Here is a 6,225-nt window from a genome sequence, read left to right on the forward strand (position 1 = left end):
AGAACTGTGCGGAAAGCCAGGAAAGTGACTTTTCCCAAGGACAGTGTCAACCGACGAGAAGAATGCAGTCAATTCCAAACCAATAGGTAGTCAACAGACAAATGACCAAGAAGTCACATGACATGAGGAAGATGGCAAGTTCAAGTCCAGCCTCAGCAATGTAGTGAGGCCTCAAGTGACTTAGTGAGACCCTGTCTTAAAATTTTGAAAAACGAACTAGGGGTATTGGCTCTGTGGTTATGGGTTCAATCCCCCCATACCAAAGAAAACAAAACACAGGAAAGTCAACTATGTATATAGAAGTGAATGTTGTCATCCTTGAATATGTGGGAAGAAGGAGGTTTATGGGAACACAGAGACATGAAACAGAGGGTCGGGTACCAACATCTTCAACAAGGTGGAACCACAAGTGACAAGTTGGCAGAAGAGGAAACTCGTGTCAAAGAAAGTATTTAAAAGTACAAATAGAAGCACTGAAAATATGAACACCAAAAATAGATTCAGGAGGAGGGAAGCCGTATTACCTAACTCCTCCTCTTTCATAATGCGGAGTCAACAAAGTCTAAATTGGTTAAATTATTAAGAAATAACAGTACATATATATTATTAAAATATCAAGTACCTGGTTTTATATATATATATATATACACACACACACACATACATGCAGGTGTCTCATATATACATATATATACACATACATATTTTGTATATATGTATACATTTTGGAATACTTTTTGCCAAGCTGACTGGGAGATTGAGGAATATCTCGATTTTTGTCATCGATAGGTTTTTAGTAATGAAAAAAAAAAGTTACAGATACATTAGAATTCTGTGATGTCACGGTGTGTGACAGGCATATGGTTCTGAACCCACGCACCTCAAGCATAACTACCTGCAGAAGTCTGACAAAGAACTGGGGAGGTACCTGGAAGGGGTTTCCATGTATGAGCTCTTCTCCTCCAAAGTGAATGCTCTTTTGCTCACTTTGGGTGACTCACAAATGGAAAGATATTCCATATCCCTGATTTACTGTCTTTGAGGAAGGTGATATGTAGAAAAAAAAAACCATTGAAGGTGTTCTTGAGTTTTATTTTCATTTTCTTTTGTGGGGCAGGGATCATAACATCGAAGAATTAATTTTAAGTTCTGGGAAAGTTTTATTTATTTTTATAAAGATCTGGTCAGAAGCTATGCATTCAGTTGAGTAAACATATAAAAGAAACAAATTTTTCTCTCTTTGGAAAGAAAAGCCGGTGTAGGTACAAACACTCTCAGGTCAGGAAATATTTAAAAGACCCCTTTGCAAAGTCCTTTCACAGACACCATCTTCTGTATCAATAATGCTTATAATAACAGCATGACATTGGTGTCACTGCTGTTTTATACATGAGGAATCAGAGGTTTAAGGGAATCACCCAATATCCCATAACAAAGTGGGAGGGAGAGCACCAAAGTCCATTCTGCTCCTGCCCACCCACGGCAGGTTATATCCCTGCCATGGAAATTGCCAGGAAATTCATTGCTCTGGGGTCCCTCCTGGCTCTTACATGCCTTGAGTTTTTAGCCCTCCATGTATTTCCTGGGAAGGAAATTCTGGTGTTTTTTGACTTGTTACAGAAGAGTTCCTGCTCTGCCTCTAGGTTTGACAAAAAAAAAAGGGGGGGGGAAGTAACATTTGAGTTACTAAGAAATCAGAATCCAGAGGAGGAGCCAAAGCCAGATGTTTATGGGACACCTCATGAAGGATTTCCAAGGGATCTACTCACCCCAATAACCCTGGCATACCGTTGGCAAAGGCTTCTCTTTGTGTATAGTTATAAGTCCAGTTTTCTGACTTACAGGTACTATCAAAACCCTAGGAATCTTGTGAGTGATCTAGGGTCAAGGTGACAACCTTTCCTTTTAAACTGCTAGGACAGTTCTTTTTGACCAAACACCCTAGTGCTACCTAAATAACATATCCTAGGCAACTGGTTGGTTCATAACTTTCCAAGTTATTCTTTGTCGGCACAAGTCCTGCCCCCAGCTCCACCCCAGTCCTCTCCTCCCACTTCTATAAAAATTATTCTGCAAAGGATTGCATTCAGAGAGCGGAAAGTCCTTCAGGGTAAGAATGCATTCATCCAACGGGTTTCATGAAACTGTCCTTAGTGAAACACAGCCCCACCCTCTTTCCAAGACAAACCTCCTTGGCCAACCCATTATTATCCAAATATTCCATTCAGATGTACTGTGGCTTGTGACAGTTAACATTTAAGCCTTCTCTTAGTTTTTGTCTATGAGTTGAGAGCCCAGCCATATCCATACACTCAATGACTGTAAGTCCAGTCTTATCTCTGAGCAGCTAGGACTTTCCTTAGTGAAAAATAAAGCCATTTCCCCATTTCACGCTGAGGACTCTCCCTTATTAAAGAGAGGCAGAGCTGCCCTGCTCCTGGGCTGAGTTAAGACATCCCAGATTGCTCTCTGAGCAGATTGCAATGTCTAAAATGATTAGATCTCTAAGTGACAACCTAAGATGAAAACTCACAGCAGAAATAGAAGTGAAATATAAATACAGAGCTGCTTAAGGCCTTTTAGAAAGCAAAGGCTGGAGTTTGCCTTATAAGAAATTAAGTTACCAAAGATACATCCTAAGAACATGGCAATTGAAGTTGGTGATGCTCCTGAATTAATCACTACTAATTTCTGCACGTCTTAAGAAACTTAAGATATGTTGCAAAACCAAGGTATGTAAGTGTCCACAAAGAAGGAGAAGGCTTCTTTCTAGCTCTTTTATCACATTTATATATTGGGGTTTTTTTTGCTTTTTTTTTTTTTTTTTGGTACCAGGGATTGAACTCAGGGACATTGAGCCACATCCCCAGCCCTATTTTGTTTGTATTTTATTTAGAGACAGGGTCTTGCTGAGTTGCTTAGCGCCTCTCTTTTGCTGACGCTGGATTTAAATTTGCAATCCTCCTGTCTCAGTGTCTATATAATGTTTTAATGATTAGCTCGGTGTGCTGGTCTCCATTATTAGGTGTGAGCCCAAAACACAGGATCTGTACCTCATGGATCCCTTAAAATTCCTTGCATGCTAGCATATTGCCTGGTCCTCAGGAGGTTCTTAATAAATGTTTGCTTAATAATCTATGGAACAACAAAGAGAGGAAAAAATGAAATACCATTACCAATAGTTGCATACAAATGACAAAATGTGTTTTCTAAAAAAGAGTCCTGGGAATAAAAATAAAAAAAAAACCCTGAAGTCTTAAAAGCCAGACTAAGTTCCTTTCCTCCAGAAAGGTCCAAGGCAGGTAGCGGGATAACGCAGGTTACAGGGGCACAGAGAGGGACACAGTATTTGCTGTAAGTATACTACCGCGCTCTGAAAGGCATTGAGGAAAGAGGCTGAGCCTGGATTGGAAATATCAATCCTTGAAAAATCTTTATTGTGTTCCCTAGGCAGAGAGAGTAGCTGTGGTAATTATATAGCATCCTCCCTCACACAAACCAGATGTTATTAAACCCCAAATTAACTTGTTTATATTAATGCCTTACAGTAATGAGGTGCAGCTCCCACCCCTTTCTGGGTACTAGGGGAATCTTTGTCACAATTATCTGCACTTGCTTCTAGTTTTGCACAAACAGGGTGAGATTTAAGCTTTGTTAGATCTCAGCAGAAAGACGAGTTTGATTTTGATATTGTGGGCAAGGCAGACATGGAGCCAGGATTCTGTTACCAGTTCTGCCCATCTGTAGGATGCCAGCAGAAACTACGGCTAATTTTTTGCGACAACTGGTACCTCCTACAGCGCCTTTTAATAATCTGTCTGGTTCATGAATTTTCCAGTTTGCTTAAAATCATAGACTTCCTTCAGCCTTTTCTCCATCTTCATATTAGAGCCAGTGTGTCCTTGAGGAATCAAAAAAACGAACTCTAATTTAATTGCTGGAGTTTAATCCAACCCCAGGAAATGTAAATCTGCTGCCCTCTTTCCTGCATCATGTAACTGAGACAACCATCCACCATTAGAGGGCTGCTAAGTCCCTTTCCTATTGGGGAAAAACTCCTACTGTGTGTATTGATGGCAGAAGGTCATATCCAGTTCCAGTACTAAAGTAAAGGGGACTCATGTTTCTCCCTTGTAGTTCCCAGGCAGCCTTTGCTGTTGATAATGAAATCTGCAAGGATCCTATGACTCCCCTGAAGTTCTTCAAATGTAGCCCATTTTTGCTTAGGTTACCTACAATTGTTAACATCTGAGCTTATGTATCTTTGCTTTGGATTTTGAACATTGCTGCTCTCTCTTTTTTAAGTTAAAACAACAGAAAGGTAACTGTATAGTTCTTTTCTTAAAAAAATGTAAAAATTGTAGATACACACAATAACTTTATTTATTTAAATAAAGTTAAAACAACAGAAAGGCAACTGTATACTTCTTTTTTTTTTAAATTTAAATTGTAGATGCACACAATGCCCTTTATTTTATTTATGTTTATGTGGTGCTGTGGATCTGACCCAGTGCCTCACACGTGCTAGGCAATTACTTTACAACCCCAGCTGCATAACTGTACAGTTACACAGTTACTTCTGATTGTGTTTCTCAAATACAAGCTTGCAGCAGAATCACCTGGAGGGCTTGTTAAAGCACAGGCTTCTGGGCTCCATCCCCTGCCCTCTCTATTCATTTATTTATTTTTTTAAATTTTGAGACAGGGTCTTGCTAAATTGCTGAGGCTGCCTTTGAACTTGTGATCCTTGTGTCTCAGCCTCCCCAGTTGCTAGGATTATAGGTGTGTGCCACTGCATAAGGCCAAAATTACATTTTAAAATGAACAACAGTTCCATAACCTTCTCATTTTTCACTCATGATCTTAGCTGTTTCTGAACATAAATTGTGGGGTGCAGCTAGGATCTTTAAAGGAAAAGGCTTTGGATTTATTTATTTATTTATTCATTCATCCATTTTTAGAATTGTCTCTGAAGATCTGCCTGCATATGTTTGAAGAAATTATATCTCACATAATTCCATGGCCATAAAATCCAACAATGACACAACTATTAGGATGGCTAAAATTAAAAAAATAGCAATAACACCAAATGCTGGCAAGTATGCTGAGAAATACTGCTGGTGGAAAAGTCAAAGGCTACAGCTACTTTGGAAAACAGTTTGGCAGTTTCTTATAAAACTTAACATGCAATTTCCATGTGACTCAGCAATTGCACTCCTGGGCATGTATCCCAGAGAAATAAAACTGTATGCTCACATAAAAACCTGTACAGAAATGTTCACAGCAGTTTACATGCAATAGCTCCAAACTGGAGTGTCAGCCCAGGTGTCCTTCAAAGGATGAACGGTTAAACAAACTGCCAATGCTTTGGTAGATACACGCAGAGGCAGAATAGGAGGATCAACCAATGGTTGATCTGTGTAACAACTCAGATGAATCTTTAGGCAATTATGCTCCAATTTCAAAAGATTATACCCTGTATGATTTCAATTTTATGATATTTTGGAACTGAGTATAATAGTTTTGAAATGAGGATATTTTAGAAATAAATGGCAGAATTGTGATTGACAGGTGTTGCAGGGTTTGGCTATAAAAGGGCAACAAGGGGGATCATGTGGATTTGGAAGAGTTCTGTATGTTGACTATGGTGAATACAGGAACCTACACGTATTAAGGTTGCACAGAAGTTACGCACACACCCCAGTTCAAGTAAAACTGGGGGAATCTGAGTAAGATCAGTAGATTGTACCAATGTCAGTGTCCTGGTTGTGATACTATACTATAGTTTCGCACAATGTTCCCATTGATTGAAACTGGGCAAAAGGTACAAGGTATTATTTCTTACACCGGCATGTGAATCTGCAATTATCTCAATAAAAACTTCAGTTGAAAAAAAAAACCTTGGATCACGCCTTTTATCAGGGGAAATGACTTGCATCATGTTCTTCATAATGCTTAGTTCATATTTTGTTTTGTTTTGTTTTTGAGAAAGGGTCTTACGACATTGCTTAGGGCCTTGCCAAGTTGCTTAGGCTGGCCTTGAACTTGCTGTCTTTCTGCTACAGCCTCCCAAGTTTCTGTGATTACAGGCTGGTTCTTATTTTGATCAGTTGTATATAAGTACACACTCTTGTTGCTTTTGCTGTGCCAGTTAAAAGTATATATATATATATATATATATATATATATATATATATATATAGAGAGAGAGAGAGAGAGAGAGAG

Source organism: Marmota marmota, unplaced genomic scaffold, assembly GCF_001458135.2.
Source record: "Marmota marmota marmota unplaced genomic scaffold, marMar, whole genome shotgun sequence".
NCBI classification, from domain to species: Eukaryota; Metazoa; Chordata; class Mammalia; order Rodentia; family Sciuridae; genus Marmota; species Marmota marmota.